Source organism: Polistes dominula, unplaced genomic scaffold, assembly GCF_049000335.1.
Source record: "Polistes dominula isolate Pdom_NZ unplaced genomic scaffold, Pdom_raw_medaka contig_15, whole genome shotgun sequence".
Taxonomy (NCBI): Eukaryota; Metazoa; Arthropoda; class Insecta; order Hymenoptera; family Vespidae; genus Polistes; species Polistes dominula.
The window spans coordinates 1,667,823-1,693,131 of record NW_028300915.1 but is presented as its reverse complement, the minus strand read 5'-3'; the positions used below and the strand labels follow the sequence as shown (position 1 = coordinate 1,693,131).

At 29.3% G+C, this 25,309-nt stretch overlaps 1 protein-coding gene across 2 annotated transcripts in view; it reads left to right on the top strand.

The window, feature by feature from the left end:
• Nucleotides 1–25,309, top strand: part of sano (CABIT domain-containing protein serrano) — a 122,221-nt gene that overhangs the window by 36,059 nt on the left and 60,853 nt on the right. For both annotated transcript variants that reach the window (XM_015324462.2, XM_089170309.1), the window contains exon 2: nucleotides 4,715–4,772. The gene's annotated coding sequence lies outside the window, so the exon portion shown is untranslated. The remainder of the gene's footprint in view (nucleotides 1–4,714; nucleotides 4,773–25,309) is intronic.

Below are 25,309 nucleotides of genomic sequence, written 5' to 3'. Positions count from 1 at the left end.
GTGCAATTATACGAGTGAAACGAATAGTGTATAGAAGTGTTAGGGCACGGAATTTAGTGCCGTTAAAAGTGTGACAGGCCAATTACGAGTGCGGATTATGAAAATGATTGCTTGAAGGGACGCTGCAATTAGCGGTCCCGATCACCGGCCATCTTATAGAAAAGAAATGAAAATGAAACAGAAAAAAAATATATATATATATGTGTGTGTGTGTGTGTGTATGTATGCTGTGAAAATTTTACCTTAAGTCATCATTGCACAGGTGCATCAACAATTATTTGATTTATTTAACAAATTATTTGAACACTCTAATACATTCTACTTACATTACAGTAAAATTTGATTCTCGTAGTCATAGTTGCGCATGCGCGTAAAAATAATTAATTAATTCTATTAATATAAACAATATTTAATATAAGAATTTTCATAGAAGACAACCTGTCAGTCTGAAGGTGAATTTCGAGAATGACAGTACTTCGATCATATACTTGGTGTTTTTAAACCACAATTCACGTTTCGTTCGTGTTAAGTTGATGATGTGGATGTAAAATAAATGATACAAGGAATCTTACATAAAAAGAACATTAAACGTATTATTGTTTAAATAATTTGCACGTGTAAAACCGCATTTCGCACACAGGGGAATACCCGAAGAAGGTGGTAGTGAACATGCTGACCGAAAGAGGTCTCCACAGGAGTACACCATTTGCGCGCGTACTTTGAATCTTCCCTTTCAATATTTCGTTTAATTAACAATTAATTGAGGTAAATCTAATACAGTACTATACATTATTAATGTAATTAATATAATTAAGATTGTTTTAACGTTTTATTGATTAATAATGAATAATTTCAATTTATTTTAGATTAAATACTTTTTTTTGGATCTGAATAATCATTTAAATTACAATTTTCCTTTTTATTTGTTGTTGTTGTTCTATCTTACATATCGTAATATCCTGTAAAGAATTTTTGTTCAATGATTAAAATAGTATTACATACACACACACACACACATACACACATGTATATAGATTTTCGATTATTTCTAATTTGCGAAGCAACTATGGGTCCTTATTGAGAGCAAACCTTATGGATTATAGTTTGCAATAATGCCTCACGGCCAATTACCGTTCACCGTTGGATGCTGATATACTGCAAATTAACCGACTATACGTTCGCCGCTTAATCAGCATATTTATTACCGCGAACCAGTACGAGTGTAATCTTGAGGGATAAGAAACGTAGTAGAGGGGGAAATTGGAGAGCAGAGAGGGGAGAGGATGCCTAGTTCAATTTCGTGATAGGCAAGGGTAATCATCTAACATCATTAAAAATATACATTTGTATTATCGTAACTATAATATTTGTAAAATTATTTAACTCGTTTGAATGTTTAATAATTGTTTAATTGAAAAAATAAAATTTATTATTATTATTATTATTATTTTATTTATAGCAGAAATTTTTTTTTATATTTTTTTGTGCATTTGTACAACTCGTTCTTGGTGTTCATAATTTGTGTAAATTATTAAAATACTTTTTTTTGTATTTGTGTGTGTGTGTGTGTATTTTTTTGTAATAATTATGTTGTAATATTATACCTAATTAATATTACGTTTAATAAGTGATTAATTATCTACACTATATTCAATTATATTACTAATATAATTGAGTTCAATGTTGTACTTTTTCTTATGACTATTTTTTATTACGATAATAATAATAATAATAAATTAATAATAATAATAATAATAATAATAGGTCATATTACGTTCATATTTTATGTTCATTAAACTTGTGTTACGTTCAATTAATTATCAATCATTCTAATTAAACATGAAACCAAAAAAAAAGTGATTTACGAGGTTTAATTGTTCATAACTTCAACGAACTAATCCAATAAAAAAAAAACAGACACTTACTATAGCAAATAATTATTTCTTTTTATTAGAATATAGAAGGATATAAATATTACATTATAAAAATAAAAAAATAAAAATAAAAAATAGACAAGTATTATAACACAAGACCCAGCACCCAACGTCGTTTAAAATTCGTCCTTGAGTTCGGGTTCTCTTCGAGTACTTTCAATTTTTCCCACCTTCTTCGGTCATAAAATTCACCCTCGGACGATAATCCTTTCCTACTTTCGCTTTTACGAACTCTCACCGTGTGCACCTTCACACACACACACACACACACACACACACACATATATTTATATATATATAGTTATAAGCAACCTACGTTCTTACATACTATACTTAACTATATATATATATATATATATATACTTACAATACACGTACATAGAAAATATCTACAAATCTCGAGACGTAGTAAAGTAACGAACGGAATGACAGGGGACAGTCATTAAATTCAAGACGAGTTCAACCTTTCCCCTCCCCCCTCTCTCTCTCTCTCCCTCTCTCCCTACCTCCCTCCCTCCCTCATCCTTCCCCTCCCCATAGTCCTTTTTTATTTTTCTTTGGAAAATTCCAAGTTCCAGAGAACTTCGACGACCTATGCAATTTTCAACACGTAAGCAAATTCTGTTCCTTTTTATTTTTTTATTTTTATCACATACACATATATACACGTACACTTGAATATATTTCATGGTGTTAGAAGGAGAAGAAGAAGAAGAAGAAGAAGAAGAGTAAAAGACCGAATCGAATGTTAAATAGCGATAGAAATACGTGAAACGTGCGTTTAAATACTCGAACGAATTGCGATCAAGTATTTAAATCGTATGAACACGTGTGTAACAACCCCTTCTCTTTCTTAACACACACCACCCCCCCCCCACTCCCTACTTTCCACCCACTCTTTTGCTTTCTCTTTATTTCTTTCTTTTTGTTTGTTTGTTTATCTTGTCCACCATACGAAAGTGGTGGTCAGACTTTTATTGTCTACGTTGACTTTGAACTTTGAACTTGTTTTTTTTATCTCTTATCATAGATTATACCATGTCACCGATTTATCGTACTTTTAGAATTTTATTTAAATTTTGTTTTAATTTTTTTTATCGACTTAAAAGAATAATGTTCAATTGTCAAGATTTTTGTTTTAATTCTTTCATTTTTGTATATATATATATATATATTACCCCTATACTTTTCTTTCATATATACATATGTATGTGTTAGAATCAATGTGGTAGATTATCCTAGTAAGAAAATGTAATGGAACGAGTAAAGTTTGCGTTCACGCGTCGTTAAACTCGGAACTAAGTAAGAGTAGGGGAAAGTGAGTTAGTGAGTGAGTGAGTTAGTGAATAAGTAAACGCTTAGTTCTGAGTGTTAGAGTAGTCTGTGAGAGAGATAGATAGATAGAAGGAGACAATACCAATGGTGGAATAACACTAACGCGATTAGGTAACTGAAACCGTATCGACATCTACAAGACGTTCAAACTTGTGTGTTTCTCTTTGTCTGTCTGTCTTCTTTTACCTTCTCTGATTTGTGTTTAATACACACATTTGTTCATGTACACGAATGTGGTTCATGCATGTGTTCATGTACATGAGTATGTTTCATGCATTTGTTCATGTACACGAGTGTGTTTCATGCATGTGTTCCTGTACACGAATGTGGTTCATGCATGTGTCATGTACATAGATTATGTTCATGCATGAGATCATGTACACCAGTGTGTTTCATACATGTTTTCATATACACAAGTGTGTTTCACACATGTGTCCATGTACACAGAGTATGTTCATGCATGCATGAGATCATGTACACCAGTATGTATCATACATGTTTTCATATACACAAGTGTGTTTCATACATGTTTTCATATCACGAGTGTGTTTCATACATGATTTCATGTACACGAATGTGTTTCATACATGTGTTCATGTACACGAGTGTGTTTCATGCATATCTTTCAATGTTTTCTATGTTTCTCTGTTTCTGTTTCTCTCTACATATACACACTTGAGAGTATATATATATATATATATATGTATATATGTATGTATAAGGTATGGATAAGGAGAATCGAACATACTCGATCCAGATTCCACGAAGCCTCTCAGTGTAGATTCAAAGGAAATCGAAATGCACGTTTCTCCGAGTTAATATAACGTCTCGTTTGTGAGAGAGATGGCTGATGGTAAAGGAAAAAGGGGGGATAACAAGCACTTATCTCGTAACTTAATCTACGAAAGGAACCTCGTGAACGAACCGATCGATACACCTTTAATATATATATATATATGTGTAATACGTGAATGGTGTTATTCGAATGATTTCGATTGATTTTTGAATGATCGAATAGGCACGTTTGAAAAGTAACATTTTAATCGGCTTACGTATTTGTTTTATTTCATTGCATATAAGAAGATGAAATTGAATTTTATTATAATAATGATTTTATATTGTTAGGAATTATATAAGGTAATTGATTTTATTATATGGAATTATATTTATGGGATATTTATGACTATGGATTTTTATTTAAATATAATGTATTTTTGTGATTTATATTAATATAAATTAATATAAATTAATATTATAATTTTTATATTATATATGTGTGTATTGTACAATTTGTTTTCTTTGGAATACCATTTATTATAAATAATTATTATATTTATTATAAATTTCATATTTAATTATTATCAATAAAATAGAATATAAATAAATGAATAATTTGATTAATAAATTTATCACTGAATTGATCAATATCTCCATGTATGTTTCAGAAGCGACAGGACGAGTATAGAAAAGGAAAAGAAAAAAATTTATCGAAGGACCTTATCGGTAAGGAAAATTTTTCATTGAGTCATTCTCGACCAATCATACGTTTTTTATATTTCTTTTTTTCTTTCTCTCTTTTTCTTCCTTTCTTCTTCTTCAACTTCTTCTTCTTCTTCTTCTTCTTCTTTTTCGTTTACAACAAAAGTGGATCACCTTACACGAAAATTATAATATTTTACGATGACATTGGCCTTGGCACGTAGCACGTGTTACGCAAGGTCGTTTACTTCCAAATAAAAAAAAAAAAAAAAGAAAAAAAAATACAGGAAACGCGGGTCAACGTACTCATCATTTTTATCGAACATATTTTACATTTTATTATTACATTGTTTTATTTGTTAATTTACATATATTTTTCTTTTTCTTTATTAATTTACATTTATGTCAACAGTTACAAATTTTAATTCCTAGATTTACAATTTCGTACAGAATATATCATAATGTTATTTCCTTGTTCGACATTTTCAATTTCCCCTTTCTTTATCTAGTTCTTTTTATTTCTATTATTTTTTTTTTTTTTTTTTTTTATCTACTCTTTGGTCGCATCGACAAAGCGACAGTGTAAAGTCATTATCTCGTTAAGGTGAGCGGGCCGTTACTTCGGGAGTTAATGGCTCGTGAAAAATGCTCGATCGAGCTCAGTGTTTCCTCCTCCTCCTCCTCCCTCCCGCCATTCCCCTTCATCATTCCACCTTCATCATTCTCTTGTCTCCTCCTTTTTCCATTTTGTTTTAGCTCATCATCACGTGAAACGATCTTATGTCGTACTTTATGTTGTCCAAATAAATCATATATTTACCATACAAAATTGAAAAAAAAAAAGAAAAAAAGAAACAACCAACATTACATTCATTAATCTGTGTTCCTTTTTTACTTACTCAACCCCCACCCCACCCCACCCCTCACCCCTTTTCTCCCCATTTCTTTCTTTCTCTCTTAAAATCGTGCAGAGTAGTTGGATTCAGTTTGTGTTCGTGCAAGAAGAGCACAAGAAAAAGACTATCGGTCGTATGTACCTGCCGTGGCAGACAAATTCCGGCCATTAAGTGTTCGAACATTGCCAGGGAGACTGTGAACCCGGAGAAGCTTCTTCTACGAGTTCTACCTTCACAATATAAACGCTGGGGACTCGTGGATTGACCCTTTGCGGTACTCCCACCATCACAACTGGACATTTACTATCACCTACGCCACACGCGTTACCATACTACCATTACTAACACATATACATATACTTTGTGTCATGTACATAACACACGAGACACGTTACACACATATATATATGTATGTATATATAATTAAGTTCCTATGCATTAACAAATATTAGTAGTATTGGTTAGTAACGTTGAAAACTAACATTTATATATGCACGACTAAACGTTTATGTAGTTTACTTACACATAAACAATACTATCATTACCAAAACATATTATGTGTGTGTCATGTACATGCCACATGTTATATATATGCATGTATGTATGTATATGTAGTTAGATTTCTATATATTAACAAATATTACTAGTATTGGTTAGTAACGTTGAAAACTAACACTTGTATACGTACGACTAAACGTTTATATAGTTTACTTGCTCACATATTATGTGTGTGTCATGTACATGCCACATGAGGCACGTTATATATGTCCATGTATGTATGTATATGTAGTTAGGTTTGTATGTATTAACAAATATTACTAGTATTGGTTAGTAATGTTGAAAACTAACACTTGTATATGTACGACTAAACGTTTATATAGTTTACTTGCTCACATATGTATATATATATATATATGTATGTATGGGTACCTAGTCGGGGTCATTTTCTCATCGGAGATCTGCGTACCTTTTCTTAGAGCCGCCTACGTTTGCGAAAAGAATCAAGAGGAAGAAGATTCTCTTGGCATCTTGTCCACGTCTAACGATTCGTTTCAATCAATTTTCATTTATCTTACTTATAAGTAACTTTTTTTATTTAATAATCTTGTTTTCTATTTTAAAATTCACACATTTATTCTTTTTTTATTGTTTAACACGTTGCTGCAAATCCGATCTTTGTATTTCTAAACACGATCGTTAAATTAAAAGTGTGTTGCAACGTGTTAAACAAAGTTCAATTAGTTCACTAGTTTATTTTAAAAAAAATACAAGATTAAACCTCATTTAAGGTTAGTAGAATGCATGTTGAGTTAATATTTAACACAATAAGGTATAATTTTAATGTCAGAAAAATGTTTACTGTATAAAACGTTAATGTTAACCTAACCTAACGTAGCCTAAGTAGAGAAAAGGATCCATCTGCTACCGCCTTTCATTGATCCTTAAACTTAAAAATAAAAAAATAAAAAAAAGAAGAAGGAGAAAAAGGGGTGGGATTTTTCTTTCATTAAAAGAATTCCGATAGAAGAAGAAGAAGAAGAAGAAGCAATGACTATCGTAATTAAACCATTGACGTTGTTGGCGGTACCGTAAGGGTCAATCCACGGTCGAACATCATATTCTTCAACGTTGATCGTAGACCTTTGAAAAGATAGAAATAACGAGAGAGAAAGAGAGAGAGATAGGTGGGAGGGAATAGGGTGGGGTGGGGTTCTGTTAGTTGTGAGAAATAAAAAGAAATAAAAAAAAACTATGAACCTCGTGAACCGTACGAACATTCGAAGTTTAATGGCCGGAATTTGTCTGAATGGCAGGCGGCAACAATCTGACAAGCACTTGGGTCTAAACTCAACCATCAATTTTAGTTTGAAGATAAGATTTGAAATCAATGAAATCTTTCACACGAATTTTTATCTAACTTGTGTAATATCACAATTGACCTCATTAATATTTTTTAATATAACATTATACTTGACATCTTTTTTTTTTTTTTTTTATCAGTTAGTTTATGATCGTTGATATAATCTCGAGGTTATAAAAATAGTTTAATGGGTTAATTGGTTTTGATATTTATTGAGTGATTTAATTAATTTGATTATCTTTCTTCTTTTGTTTATTATTATTATTATTTTTTATTTTAATTTTAATTAGAAATTTCAGATATAACAAATTATGTTGAATTTTGTTATAGTCACACATAAGTAGGTTAATTATATATATATATATATATATATATATATATTATTATAGTAACACACAAGTATTTAACTTATATCTTTTCTTTAACAAATCTTCATAAATTATTTGAACAATTTTGATCGAAAATAACAATTCTTATTTTATTTATTATAAAATGATCATCCTGAATACAAAAAAAAAAAACAAATACAAACCATGATCGAAAGTTAGGACAGTGTCCCGTCCGGTTTAAAAATCATCGACGAATATGGAATGATAAAAAAAAAGTTGAAATTGTTGTTTTTTTTTCTGTTTCTTTTTTTTTCTGGTATCGTTGGAAAGCCGGTGACAAGAGAAAAGAAGGAAGAGTAGAAAATATTCTTTCTTTATCTCTTTCTCTCTTTTTAGAAGGGGAACGTCGACGAGTTTATCTTCCCGTTTGACCATTCCGCGCACGACTTGGTTGGTTAGTAGTAGTAGTAGTAGTAGTAGTAGTAGTAGTAGTCCCCTTCGTCAGCTTCCATAACTTCCTGATTACTCTCCTAGTTTGTACCTCGTGTACCTGTCCGAACGGACAAATTCCGATCGTTAGGGTTATCCCGACGTCTAGAAAACCATTTCGCAATTGCTAGTATTTAACATCATGAGATTATTATTTAATTTTATTTCATTTTTTTCTAATACAACTAATCATCGAACATATTTTACTTTTACTGCACTACACTTATAACAAAAAATCAATATACTTAGAAAATAATTTTGAATGAATGTAATAACATTTGAAATGTATTTGAATTATTTTTTATGAGAGATAGAAATTTATTTTATTTATTTGTACAACACACACACACACACACACAGATTATTATATATTTTTTAATTATAGGATAGATGGTTAGTATTATTATTTTCGTCAGAATTTATTTTTATATTTTTATTTTATTTTTATTTTATTTTTTCACCTATATAAAAATCTAGGTAACACGATGCATTTATTTTTATTTTATAAATAAAAATTCTATAATAATTTTTACCAAAAAGATAAAAATGATTAGTATTATTATTTTTTAACAGAATTTATTTTTATCTTATAGATAAAAATCTAGGTAAACCATGATGCATATATCTTAGTCTAGTTCATCATACGTTTTTTTTCTCTTTCGTTTTTATTATTCGATGCTCCACATATATTGTCATCCCTTCACAACTACTACTACTACTACTACTACGTCATTTTCATCCTTTTCACACATACATTTATCACATCTTCCTCTTTTTAGTTTTCTTATTCTTTCTTCTTTATGCTTTTCATCGTTTCATCATCATCTTCTTCTCCCTTTACAATTTTTTATTTGTTATTTTGTATAAAAAAGATAGAACGTGAGGAATACGATCAAGTTTGTCTACCTACCGTACCTTTTCACGGTTAACCATGAACGTAGTATCTTCAACGTAGCCTCCTGCCCCATACATTTATTTTCTACTCTTTTTCTTTCTTCCTCATCGTAGTCGTAGTCCCTTCTTCTTCGTTGTCCTTGTCGTCATCCTCGTCGTCGTCGTCGTCGTCGTCGTCGGCCGGTTCGTCCGGGGTCACCGATGAGAGGTCACGTCGGTCGCATGACATCGGTGCCTTTTTCATTTTTCCCCCACCCTCTCAACTTTTCTACATAACTCTCTTTTTCTTTCTCTTTCTTTCTCTCACACACTCACTCATTCACTCATACATTCATACACTCACTCACTCTCTCACTCTTGTATTTGTACACTCGTACACTCACTCATACACTCATACACTTATTCACTTACACATTATTATTATTAATTGGCATTAGGAACTGGAAAGTTCATTGCAAATACCAAATCCCGCCAATGTTCCCGTCCCCGAGCTTGACCCCGTCCATTCGCGGTCTTCGTAGCCCATTTCTTTGAGATCCACCCCCTAATATTGTCCTCCCATCTACGTCTCGGTCTACCCAGTGGTCTTTTCCCGTTGGTATACTGATCAGTATTTTATGCACCGTTCGATCCACCCCCATAAGTGCCACGTGACCTGCCCATCTTAATCGGCATGATTTTACAAAGTTAATGATGTCCGGTTTGTTGTACAGTCGGTGTACTTCTACGTTATGGGGTTTTCTCCATTCACCCGTTTTCCTCATCGCGTTTTACACCAAACATTTTACGAACAATTGTTATTTTCGAAAAGCTTCAATTTCTTTTGGTCCCGTATCGTAAGTGGACTACGTTTTGTTACCATAAAGGACTACCGGTAGGATGATTGTGGTCAGGATGATCCTGGTTTTCAAGCACCTAGACAGCAACTAAAAGATGAGTAATTTATTGACATTGTCTAAATTGATTCTTTTCTTAAGTACACTCGTATACTCACTCATACACTCATACACTTATTCACACTCGTACATTCGTACATTCACTCATATAGTATTCATACACTTATTCATTCGTACGTTTACTTGTACAATCGTACACTTAGTTACTTACTCATACATTTGTACATTTGTGTTCACACATACATGTAATACATTTAGTAATAGTTTGAAGGAGTGGTCGTTGAACGCACGGCTGTCGGCCCTTGCAAATTCGCGTATTCATTATCGCACACCCGTCATTTGCATAAATATCTTTCGGATGCACAACCATCCTGGATTTTAACGAGTCCACTCACGAACAAAGAAGGGACAACAGGAAAAGATTTACAAACGAAGTAACAATCATCTTCTTCTTATATTCTCAACGTTCTTCTTCTTTTACATTTTCTTTTATAATTATTTTGGTTTTTTTTGTTTTTTTTTTTGGTTGTATTCTGCAATTTGCACTTTATTGCATTATAATTATATAAGAAACTTAAGAATAGGGTTGGTGTACGAGAAAGTTACGATTAAAAATTATTTTCGGTAGATATGAATTAAAAAAAAAATAAAATCACACTCACAGACACACACACACACACACATATATATATATATATTCGAGTCTGATGTAAGAGATTTTCGTGTTGGTATAGTAAGAAAAATATGAGATTTCTTTCTTGATCATATTTTACGACTTATTACGAGTAAGAAATGATTTATAGTGTCAGAAACAAAATAACTATTGTCTAATGATTTATCTCGTAAGATAGTTTTGTCTTTTTTTTTTTGTGAGGAGATAAAGTTCCCCTATAAATTTTTACTAACATATTTTATTTTATATTTTTTAACAAATAAATAAAAGATGTTCGAATGTGATGTAAGAAGATATGATTTAATATATTTGATATTATATTATATTTATATATTGAAAATTAATAATGATAATATATATGTCATAATCATATCATATCATTAATAATGATATATATCATAATTTTATGATTAACATATAAAATATATATATATATATATATTTGTTATAAAATAAAATAATAATATATTACTTAATATTAATTACAATTAAATATAATATATCAAATTTTATTTCAATTTAATACTTTTATCCGTATAATAAAAAAAAAAAAAAAAATAAATAAACAAACATGTACTGTATAATATTTTTAATTTATATTTATATACATATACAATTTGAAATTAATTACATCATTAACCCTAACGGTATAAATTTGGTATTCCAAACTTGCGAACGTTGTTGAGAACAAGGATAACAAGTACATATAATTTTCGGATCGTTAAAAAAAAAAAAAAAGGAATAGAAAAGGAAGGCTTGGTTAAATGAAGACTTGAAAGAGAAACAGAAAGCAACAAAAAAAAAGAAAAAAAAGAAAAAAGAAAATAAAATCAAATAAAAGATGGTTAAAGAGAAGAAGCGGTTTAACGCATACTTAGCACACCGGTACGTCACAGGTACGAAAGGATAAATACCCACGATTAGCGATTTATTTGAATTCTCGAAGCACGCCTTTCGTTCAGGTCCTTCGATACATGCCGATTCCACTTACCAATACAACACTAATACTCACACACACACATATAACTTTCTTATACTTGCATATACTTCAATATGAACATACACACTTTCCTTCTTCTTTTTTTATATTTTTTTTTTATTCTATTTTTTTTCTCTTTTCATCTTCATCTTCATCTTCATCTTCTTCATCTTTATCTTCATCTTCTTCTATCTTTCATGTACTTGAATATATTTCTATGTGAACATACACATTTTCTTTCTTCTCTATTTGATTTTTGTTTTTTTGTTTTGTTTTCTTCTCTTTTCCCCTCTTCTTCATCTTTTTCTATCTTTTTCTATGATTTTCTATCTTTTTCTTCATGTTGGTCGTGCATGGTCGCAAGGAGCGTGCGGTATGCAACTGCTGCAGGCGCGATTACCCACGACGAGACGTGGATTGTCAAAACCTCGAGGAGGCACGTGGTGTACCGTTAATGCAGGTCTTCTCTTCGCCTATCGAATATTCGACCTTAGACCCAACGACGTTGCTGTGGCGTGAACGCGGAAATGCATATATATATATATATATATATGTGTGCACTTAGTGTATATATATATATATATATGTTAACAAGAAATGTAGAAAAAAAGTAACAAATGTAGAGATACGAAAGTGTAATTACCTTTTACACATTATTACTATAGATAATTATTTTATTTAATATTATTTTTGTTCAACTTTGTTTAGTTAATTAATTAGAAAAAAAGGATAAATGTTATTTATATTATATATATATATATATACAGAGTGATTCAATAACTCTAAATCATAGCTGAAACAAAGTTTCATCATTTTAATATTCTTTGAATTGTTAATTACCTGCAAAAATTTAATTACAGTTTTATCTAATAATTTATCTTTTAAATTATTAAAGTTGAACCTAAAATTTCGTATATTTATTTTATCCAAATTTGATTTTGAAACTGCATAGTAAATTGTAATTTGAAATGTTAATTTAAAAAAAAGAATAACCAAATTTTGCTTCACCCTAGTTTAGTAATTGAACTTGTTAGGGTTTAGGGTTCGGAATGTCAAATTTCGTACGTTTATTGTATCAAAACTTTACTTTAACATTGCACATTACATTACGTTTGTTGTAAAATTTACTTTGTAAATGTTTATTTATAAAAAGAATCACGACATTTTATTTCACCTAAATTTTAGTTTAGTAGTCGAACTTGTTAGGGTTTAAGGTTCGGAACCGTTTAAGATAATACAGCAAGCAATAGGAAATTAGTTAGTCGGCGTTGTACAGTTACACGTTACGCTAACGAGACTTACTTCCGATTATAGTTAGGAGACTTCCATTGTTCGTTGGATAAGGTTGAATGTTCTCTTCTTTCTCTTTTTCTATTATCTTTGTCTCGTGTTCTACTACTTCGACCACTCCCGCGCCTTAGTTCGATTTATCTATCGGTGGTTTGTATTATACGGGTTCCTGTATAACAGATTAGATGGATTTCCATGTAAATTCTAAATAAATCCTCTCACGACTGTATATATAGTCAAAGACTATAAATATACTATAATATAATAAATATATATATATATATATATATATATATATATTTCTAAATATGGAAAGATGCGTATCAGTGGTAGCCATTTTTAACATGGCCGATTGTTTCAATATGGCGAATTAATTCGATTCTAATTAAATATATATATATATTTAGAAATGTTTATTATTATATAATTATTAAATATTTATATAAATATACAAATGGAATGACTACAAATAGAAAAGATGTGTATCGGTAATAGCCATATTTTAAAATGGCTGATTATTTCAAAATGGCGAACTAATTCAATTCAAATTAAGTATATACATATATCTTTTGTTTATAAATATTTATAAGAAATTCCAACGTGATTTGAAATGATAGAAAAAAACTGCAACTCGTGTTAATCCTTACTTTCGAAACTTTCGAACGTTTGTCAATGGGCCAATCGGTTGAATAAAATCCCGTTTACAGAAACACTGAAAAGAGACTAAAAAAAAACATGAAGAGAAAGAGAGAAAGAGACAGGAACATATTAGAGTCGTCTTCAGGTGCATCACGAGTGCACTACTCTATGGCAATGCGTCTTACCGGGCAACACTGGCATTTAAATGTTAGCCGTATCCTACCCGATGGTATTTTACCATCATCCGTGGCTGCATCTCACCGGCGCGTTCTCTCTGTGCTATACAACTCCGTTCAATTTCGAAAGTTTAAATGTCAATGAGTACGGGGTGTCCTTACGAACGATTACTATTCTTCAATAATACTTCAAACCTTTTCCCTAGGAATTATTGAAGAAAGATACATCGTCGTTTGGAGTCTAGCCACATGATCATTTTTAAATTATTCATTTCAAAATGCCGAACTATGCAGATTTCAAATAAATATTATGTAGAAATACTTTGTGAAAATCTTTCGATCGTAGATTTATTTCTTTTTTTTTGTAAACGTATACGGAATTGACATTACTAATAAATATTCTAAGATCTTACAAACCTTTCGTAGGAATCTCGAAAGATTGGGAAATATGCACGTAGATGGTAGCCATTTTTAAAATGGCTGATTCTTTCAATATGGCGAACTAATTCGATTCGAATTAAATAAATATAAATATGTAGACATACTTTAAAGAAAATGTTCAATCGTAGATCCATTTTTTATTTAAACGTTAATATTTATGGGGTGCCATTACTAACAAATATTCTTCAAACCTTTCGTACGAATTTCTAAATATGGATAGATGCGTATCGGTGGTAGCCATATTTAATATGGCCGATTATTACAATATGGCGAATTAATTTGATTCAAATTAAATATACATCTAATAAATATTATTTCGAGGAAAATCTTGAATCGTATTTTTCATTTTATTCTCGTATATATAATGAGTATATAAATATAATTAACATAAGTAAAAGAATAGTTAACGATGGAACGAATAAAAACATGGCTTGTGTTGTTATCACCGGAAAAGCGATCTCCTCATCGTCTTGGAATATCTAACACACAACACCGCAAACACCACCATCAAGTCGTCGTTTTACTCGCCTGATAATATCTTAAGAAGCTCGTGTACACAACATACACACACACACACATATCTCTCTTTCTCTCTCTCTCTCTCTCTCCTCCCTTTTCTCGTAGATGGATTTGCCGTTACAGCGGCAATTAGTGGGGGCGGGTGGGGGTTAAACGGTTGATACTTGGACTACTCGCTCGTTACGATTTTACTATGAAAAACCCTAAGAAGAGAATCACGGTACTTGTATCGAAAACTTAAAAGAGACAACGGACAACGATGAGTCTAAGGATAAAAGTAAAAGAAAGAATGTGAAAGATGGTGAAGAAGAAGGAGTAAGGTGAATAAAGGGTCGTGTGTGTGGATTCCTTACATGGTACGCGTGGCATTAGGTTCACGACTTTGCGTATGAAAGCATGTGAAGAAGTTTAACTACTACTGAAGAAGAAGAAGAAGAAGAAGAAGAAGAAGAAGAAGAAGAAGAAGAAGTAACAGAAGAAAACAGTTGATGAAGAACCACCAGTAGTAGCCAGTAGCAGTAACAGCAGCCTCAGAAGAAGAAGTAGAAGAAGAAGATGCAGTGAACAAGAGGGGGGGAAAAAAGGAATGAAAGAAAAAGAGATAGATAGATAGAAAGACTCCTACCAAGGTAGAAAAAGAAAAAAAAGAAGAAGAAGAAGAAGTAGAGGTCTGTTTATACGTCTCTAAGTAAGACCGAGGACTCAGCCGGTGCTAACGGTAGCCCCCACCCCCACCCCCTTCCCTTCTCTTCCCTTCGATGGAGTTTAGTATGCGCGATCTGTTGCCACGACAGGAAACAGAATCCTTTCCATTACCAGCAGCAACAGCATCAGCAACAGCAACAGCAAAAGCATCGTTCGGTTGGCCGCGACACCGCAAACGACTACCGGCATTGTTACGTTCTTACACCCGCGCTTGATCTCATCCTTCTTATCGTTTTCTATGGGGAAAGGGGGGTTCTTTACTCTATGGTTTGTTTAGTTTAATTTAGTTAAACCCTTAGTTCTTAGGTATTCCTATAAGTCTTCTCTTCTCTTCTCTTCGATTCTTCTTCTTCTTCTTCTCCTTTTGATTTTTTGGTTGTTGAATCGTTGATTTCTTGACACTTATCTGTTGAATTTTGTTACTTATTGGGGTTTATATTGTTTGGTTTGCTAAGGTTAATTAATCAATTAATTAAAAGAAAAAGATACAGGTAAGTTTAGAGCCATCTGTTGGGCCATAGATTTCGGTAAGTGTGCGAAACATTTTGAACATAACCTAGCTTTTATTTATACGATAACGTCATATTTTGACTCACATGAGCCACATTAACGCGTTTAATTAATTTATTAATAAGTAATATATATTTATTAAGAAATATTTAATGTAATAGTTGTTTTAACGAATATTACATATATTTTTCGCGTGACATAAGTTTACAGAAAATTGTTTTTTTGTTTTGTTAATAACTAAATCCTTTTTTTTAATTATTATTATTATTTTGAGAACGTCGGTGTAATATTATAATATATTTCGTACAAATCGGTTTATTTCATATCCAACGTGTAATTTCCTAATCCACTTTGTTGGCATATCATATACGTTCACGTGACTTGCATCATTTTACGCATACATTCAACGCGAATTACATTGCGTCATCTTGTTTAGTTTGGCTAATCTAAAATCACGCGTTTTTTATTATTATTATTTATATTTATCTAATGGCCGTTTGATTGCACTCGTTAATTATTGTTAGTAGACTTAAATTCATTGTCGAGAAAAATAACGGGATCGTTTTAGTCAGTTTAAACGCATGACACGCGTCGGTTAACTTAATCAAAAGAAGAAAGATTTGCATCTAACAATATGTTGTTGCATATATATATATATATATATATATATTGTAAAACGTGTTAATCTGACATAAACATCTCGGGTTTTAAATTATAGATTTTTTGTTTTTTTTTTGTTAAACTTTTTCATCCTAGTCATCGTGTTTTTTAGTTTAGAAAATATCTCTGTTGAAATATTTAATTATTATTATTATAATAATTATATTGTTGTTGTAATATCATTTGTCGTGTTATATAAAATCACATTTATACAATTATAAATTATACTTTGGTTATAAAATATGATGTTTCGTATAGATAAAGGTTAGATTATGTACAAATGTTTCGCGCCTTAACCAAAATCTATGTCAAAACAGATGGCGCTGAATTGACCTGTATTTTTTTCTTGATTTTTTTTAAATTAATTAATATATTTAAATATATAATCTACAATTATAATATTATAATTAATAAATTATATAATATTAAATTTAAATATATTACAATAATCATATTAATAATGTAATAAAAATATATTCGTACGTAAATACAAAGTTATATCAAAATTTCAAAATAATCCTTAAACTAATACTTTTGAAAATTAGAGGGTTAGAAACAAACAAAATCTCATATTAATACTTAACAATAATTACAACATAAATCACACTCATCAGTATAATTTATAACATTGATTAATAAACAAAAATTCATGACAAATTTCGTAAGAAATTATATAATACTTTGTTACTTGGAATAAAAATGTAATAACGTGTTTTTTTTTTTTTTTTTTTTTTTTAAGGGAAAAAAAACATTTCCTTTAAATCAAACAGACTCCTTATGGGATTAGTATTTTCTCGTAGAATGATTTTCCCCATCCTATCAAAGATTTATTCGATCAAATCTAATATCCTAAGGAATTACGCACGCGCCATGAAGTAATTGAAATCCGTGTAATTTCATTCCTATAATCAGTTGCACGTGAACGGTTATGAACGATAGTACTCTCATCGTCATTGGTGATGGTAGTTGTTGTTGTTGTTGATGGTATTGGTGATCATTTTTCATATTATTTTTTGTTTTCTTATCTTTTCTATTTCTTTGTTCATTCTAATACATACATCACCAATAAACGATAATATATATATATATATATATATATCCTTGTATAATTTCCGTGGCCTTGAAGTGAATTGATCATCTGTGTTATCTCACATCAGAAATCTTCTTCACACCGATGGCGCCCGTGTGTTGGCCTAGTTGTGTAAAGAAAAAAAAAACATAAAATAAAATTAAAAAAAAAAATAAAATAGAAAAAAAAAAATAAAAAACACACACAAGATAGAAGAAGACAAAAAAAAAAGGAAGAAGAAGAAGAAGAAGAAGAAGAAGAAGAAGAAGAAGAAGAAGAAGACTAAAAAGAAGAAAAAGAAGAAGAAGAAGAAGAAGAAGAAGGGGAGAAAAGAGAAGTGAAACTAATTGCTAGACTCTTTTCTTTTCTTTCTTTTTCTCTCTTTTTCTCTCCAGTTTCTCTCTCTCTCTTTCTTCGTGGTTAGACTCCCGGAACGACGAAGAAGCACTATCTCACCAAACTAATTAAATTACTTTCCGTGAAATCAGCGAACAAGCAGACCATGTAACACTAAAGAGAGGAAAAATCTGAACCCCAACTTATCTGAGAGAGAGAGAGAGAGAGAGAGAGAGAGAGAGAGAGAGAGAGAGAGAGAGAGAGAGAGAGAGAGAGATAGAATAAGAGATGAATTTTCGTTTTGCCTCAGGCAGCGCGATAAATCGTTGAATTAACGTTCGTACCTTCCGATGTTTCGAGCAATGCATCACCGTCCACCACCGGAGTTTCGCTCTGAGAAGAAGGGAAAATATAAAAAAAAAAAAAAAAAATAAAAGTAAAAGAAAAATAAAAGGGGTACTTCACTAATGGGACTCTTAACTGATTCATTAAAGTCATCAGTGCTAGTTTCAATTCTAGTTTACTTGACTTTATTTTATTTTATTTTAGTTTAGTTTAGTTAGGTTTATTTTATTTTATTTTATTTTAGTTTAGTTAAGTTTATTTTATTTTATTTTAGTTTATTTTATTTTATTTTATTTTAGTTTAGTTTAATTAAGTTTATTTTATTTGATTTTATTTGATTTGATTTGATTTGATTTGATTTGATTTTATTTTATTTATATTTGTATTTTATTTTATATTATTTTATTTTGATTTTATTTTAATTTATTTTAAATTATTTTAAATTATTTTAAATTATTTTAATTTATTTTATTTTATTTTATTTTATTTTATATTATTCTATTTTAATTTATATTATTTTAATTTATTTTAATTTATTTCAATTTATTTGATATTATTTTATTTTAATTTATTTTATGTTATTTTAATTTATATTATTTTATTTTATTAATATAAAAATATAATATCTTTTTTTTTTTTAAATTATATTTTAGAATAACACTAAACTTATCAACACCTTCACGTATACCTAATTTTAAATAATATTATAATTAAAAAAAAAAAATAAAAATAAAAGCATATAATATATTTTAATATAAAACAAGATTTTAGTCCATTAAAAAATGAACAATATAATCTTTTTTTTATCTAAGAATAAATAATGTACATTTCATTATAAAATTTGTTAACCAATTATAAGATTATATTTATATCAATTACCACATCATTTAAAAATTGCAAAATATTATCTATCGTATGACTAAACGTGATTGGGTTTTTACTAATAATTAACACAAAACAATACACAGGTGTATATAAAATATAGTTATATCATTGAATTTTTTGTGTGACAAGGTAAACACGTTTACATTGGTGTATTTAACAATGACACCGATGACATGCCAGTGAAAGTTATTCCATCTTAACTTGATTGTTTTTTCCTTTCTTTATCTTATTTAAAAGAAGACATTATGTTTTTTATATACCAATAGGAGACACGAGGGATAACGATCTTGGTAGTTAATGATCACCTTCACAGAAAGATAAAGAAAAAGAAAAAAACAGAGAAAATCATCTACACACATCCAATAATAATAATAATAATAATAATAATAATAATAATAATAATAATAATAATAATAATAATAATAATAATAATAATAATAATAATAATAATAATAATGATAATTATACACGTGACATCAAGTACAATCACTCTACCAATTCTTTGCTTGATCAATTTGATATTTAATACACATTTAAAAGAAAATTTTCAACCGATCTCAATGTAATATTTTGTTTAATTTTGTGTGATTCTTTTCAATTTAGTACACAGGATAGTTTTATAGTTATTATTTTGTATTTTTTATTACTTATTTAAAGATTTATTATTTAAACGTTATGTAGAGTCTTTAGGTATTATAATATTTTCAATAGATGGCACTGTATTACAATTCAATTATTTTTCAGGTTTTTTTTCAGATTTACATATGGCGTAACTAACCTTACTTTTTATATTTATGTATTCCATTATTAATTATGATTATTATTTTGTATTTTTTATTACTAATTAAAAGATTTATTATTTAAGCGTTATGTAGAGTCTTTAGGTATTATAATATTTTCAATAGATGGCACTGTATTACAATTCAATTATTTTTCAGGTTTTTTTCAGATTTACATATGGCGTAACTAACCTTACTTTTTATATTTATGTATTCCATTATTAATTATGATTATTATTTTGTATTTTTTATTACTAATTAAAAGATTTATTATTTAAGCGTTATGTAGAGTCTTTAGGTATTATAATATTTTCAATAGATGGCACTGTATTACAATTCAATTATTTTTCAGGTTTTTTTCAGATTTACATATGGCGTAACTAACCTTACTTTTTATATTTATGTATTCCATTATTAATTATGATTATTATTTTATGTCTTGTCTTATAATTTATTAAATAATTTAGAATGATATTAAATCACAATATTTTCTAACAAACCTTTAACAACTCGTCACCAATGCATCCTATATACACATAATACATACATATATATATATATTGAACGGATTATAACATTGATTCTGTTAAATTTTCTCAAGTGCTCATGTGCAAGTCTTCCAAGAATCCGACGTTTACAGGTAAAACACGATATATCGAACCGATCACGCACCAGAATTCATCCTATCCTATCCCATCCCATCCCATAACATCTCATCCCATACCCTATCCCATCCCATAAACCCCTTTGAGTAAAGAGAAGGAAGGTATAGTCGTCTTGGACATGTTGGTCAACTAATGCAGACGTTTGCATTGAATCGAACGATGCACTCGGCACCGACAGTCGGTGCACTCGGTGTTTCCTCACGGGTGAGTGACTGATCTCATGTATCGGTATTTACATGAAACATAATCTCATCTCCTCGTGCTGCTTCTTGCCACCGTCGATGATTGTTTTTATTTTATTTATTTTATTTTATTTATTATTATTAGAGTTGTGGAAAAAGAAACGTGTGTGTATTTCTCATGTCATGCTACATGTTTTTTATTTTATTTTATTTATTATTAGAGTTCTGGAAAGAAATGTGTGTGTGTGTGTGTATACCTGTATTATGCTGTGACACCTGTATATTTATTTTTATTATTTATTTTTATTTATTCTATTGTTTTTTAAGTGTTACCCTTTTACAATCAATTTTTATTTTATTTGTTTTATTTTTATTATTTTTTCAGTGTTCCTTTTACGATCAATTTAATATCAATTTTTATAATTCCAAAATTAGATGATTATTTTAAAAAAAAAATTATTTAAACCTATACTCAGTAAAAATACTTTTATTTCAACTCACTGTAAATATGTTGTATACTTATAGTTATTATAAGGATGAAATAAAATTGTAAAGATTTGTTGTTTTTTTTAGAAGAAAAAGAAGAAGAAGAAATAATAATAAAAATAAAAAAAAATAAAATTATATAAGTTTAAACCATGCGATTGCTCGAGGAGTTAAGATAGAAACTTTCGTGAATCCATTGTGTGTCTCCCTTTATTCTTATTTTACAGTTCATTGGGTTAAACTCAGACGGAAGTTTTCACTTAGAGTTAAAAGAAAGAGTTTGTTATATAACTATAGGTTCATTTTAACGATCGGTTATAGAAATCACGATTGGAATTCAAAGAACATTTTTTTTCTCTTTTTTAAACAATAACTTTAATAACTCATAGATAAAGTTAAAGATTAATAATAAAAAAAAAAAAAGAAAACTTATCATACGTTTCTTAACATGATTTTCATCATTTTATATAACACATAATATTATATATATAATTATATTTTATTTTATAGTCAAACGTGTTTCTATGAAGTATTATTTCATGATTGATATTATATAATGTGAATAATGAATACTAATGTGAGAAAATTATTGGCGAAATTTTGAAAATAATTTATTTATCAATATGATCAATTTTTATATTTTATTGATAAAATTATAAGAATTTATTTACAGAAGAATTTTTCTTGTTAATATATTAATGAGATATGATAATATATTATAGTCATACTTTGTATTGGTATTATTAAATTAATATTATATTTAATATTAGTATTTATTATATTCATATAGTTTAATATTATATCTAATATTATATTTATTATATATTTATTTATATAATTTAAAACTTTATCTCTAATATTATATTATATGATAAATATAATAAATATAATATTATATCTTAATTTATAATTAATATTAGTATTTATTAGTATTTTGGTATTCATATAGTTTAACATTGTATCTAATATTATATTATATTATATAATATATTATATATCTAATATTATATTATATGATAAATAAGTGATCTGTAGCACGTTGTTAAAGTCTCCGATTCATATCCGCGGTATCGTGGGTTCGAATCCTGCCAGTCGCAAAAAAATACAAAAAATACAAATATTATATAATAAATATAATATATTACATCCAATAATATAATTAATATAGTATTATAGTATATATTAGTATTTTGCTATTCATATAGTTTAATATTATTTCTAATATTATATAATATTTATATCTAATATTATAATTAATATTAATATTTATTAGCATTTTATTATTCATATAGTTTAATATTATATTTGTCATATATTTATTTATATAGTTTAACATTATATCAAATATTATATTATATTATCATATAGTTCAATCATATATCTAATATTATATTTAATATTAGTATATCCCCATTAATAACCATAATGACACAACTAAATCAAAATATATTATGTTTCATAACATTGAGATAAACCTTTACTAAAATCATGCATTTAATAACAGACCACTGGGTATATAACACCAGACTAAAAAAAAGAGTGAACTAACATAAGAAGAAGAAGAGGAATAAAGAGAAGAGGAAAGGAAAAAGGGTTCAAAGATGAACCATCCTACGTTTTAAAGAAACAAAAGTGTGTATGTATGTGTGTGTGTGTTGAATGATGTGAATGTGGAACGAATCAGAAACAACAACAACAACAACACACCGATCGATCTTTTAAAAAAGAGAATGAGAAAGTGTTGGTGAATCTAACGACCAAATATCTCAAGGATCACGGTGTGTAATATGCAAAACAGGAGCAACGGGTTAGTCAAAGAGAGAAAGAGAAAGAAAGAAAGAAAGAAAGAAAGAATCTTCTTCGAATGAATTCCACGATGCATGGTGACCAAGGTAGAGGTCGAGTTCTCTTGGTCGTATCCCTCTCAACATCCTCTTTCCTTCTCCCTTTCCCTCTACCCTCCTTTCCCTTCCATTTACTCCTCTTCCTTCTTCTTTTAACTCCTTCACTTCGTGATTTCACGCGGGAGTGCGTGAAGCAGAACGAAAGTGAACGATCCGAACGATATCCTTTACCCCCCTCCCTCTCCCTTTCCCCGCCCCCTCCTCGCTCCCTTCCTTCCTCCTTTTTTTTTCTATTTTTCTTTTTTATTTCTGCATTATCTTGCCAATTCTTCTACTTGTTCTGCTTCTTCGTTGTTTTTTTCTTCTTTTCTTTCAATTTTGCCTCGAGAACATCTTTGGTAACGGGTTAGTAAAGGGATGGTTGGATGAATTGGGGGTAAGGGGTGAGGGGATAAAATACACGATGTTTTTTAGTCTTTTGTTAGCAAGGTTGTTAAATGGAGAATTTTTTGTTGTTGTTGTTTTTTTTTTTTTTTTTTTTTTTTTTTTTTATACTTATTTGATATTTTTATTCATACTTGATATTATTCTATCGTGAAATAATTTGTAACAATATTAAAATAAATAATTAAAAGATTAAGCAGAGGGAAACATAGATACATTTATAAGTAGTTTCATTCACTAGTATTATTACGATGCAAAATTTATAATTATCGATATACTTAACCGATAAATATCGATATTATTACTATTATAAAAGACTTGATAAGTAACTCACCTCCTCAAAAAAAAAAAAAATTAAAAATAAATATATATATATATATAGAGATATCGATTTAAACGTTTCTCATTGATAAGTATCGGCAGCCGTTGATGACAACGCGTTACGATTCAATATTATCGATCAGATCGAATCGATAGTTGATATCCATTAACAAAGAGATTTGAAGTAGCAACCAATATGTATATATGTGTATATATGTGTGTACGTATGTTCTATGTGTGCAAGTAGGTGAAAGGAATAATGCTGCTGGGTCAGCATATAATTTAATAAAAAACAATAATAATTATAATATAAATAAAAAAAATATATTTATAATATTATAAATAATTTAAATATATATTATAATACAATATAATAATAATAATAAAAAAAAAGAAACTAAAAACTAAAAACAAAGCTAAAAGAAAAGAACAAAAAAAAATCGAAGAAAACGAGAGAGAGTGGGGGGGAATGAGTAGGAGAAGGGGTACGGCGACTAGGAGTGGGGAGAAAAGAGGCGGGAAAAAAAGAAACGGCGACAAAAGCCAGGATAGGAAGAAGAAGAAGAAGAAGAAGAAGAATAAGAAGAAAATGACCGCGTGAAATAATTGCCAAGGTGTCCGCAGATTAAAAGCCGTGACAGTGCTGCTTTCAACGATTACTCTTACCCGTAACGACGTAATTAAATCCTGCAATGAACGTTTGTGTCTAGAAACATCCTTTTCTATCTTTGTCTTTTTCTTTCTCTCTCTCTCTCTCTCTTTCTCTCTTTCTATCTTTCTTTATCGTAACGTTCGAAGTACCACTCTCTTGTTGAAAGTATTAAAAGCGATCATCGTAGGAATCAGTAAAACCACTCAAGAATTTTCTAACGTTATCGCAAATGCTCGCAACATTACGAAGTCATCAGCAACATCATGAGAAGAATTTTTTTTTAATCGAACTAAACGTTTTTCTTTTTCTTTTTTTTTTTTACATAAAAAAAGAAAAACCTTAATGCATTTTCCCGATTTGACAATTGTCAATGTTTTATAATTGCAATCTTAGTTACCCATTCGATGGGAACATTGGTGGGATTTTAGTATTTGCGGCAATGAACTTTCTAGTTTCTAATGCCAATTAATAATAATAATAATAATAATAGTAATAACAATCTTACTACTTACCACTTACGTCCCACAATCCCCCACTTCCTAGAATTCTAGTAAAACAATTCGAAACTTTCGAACTATCTTTGGATTGTATTTATT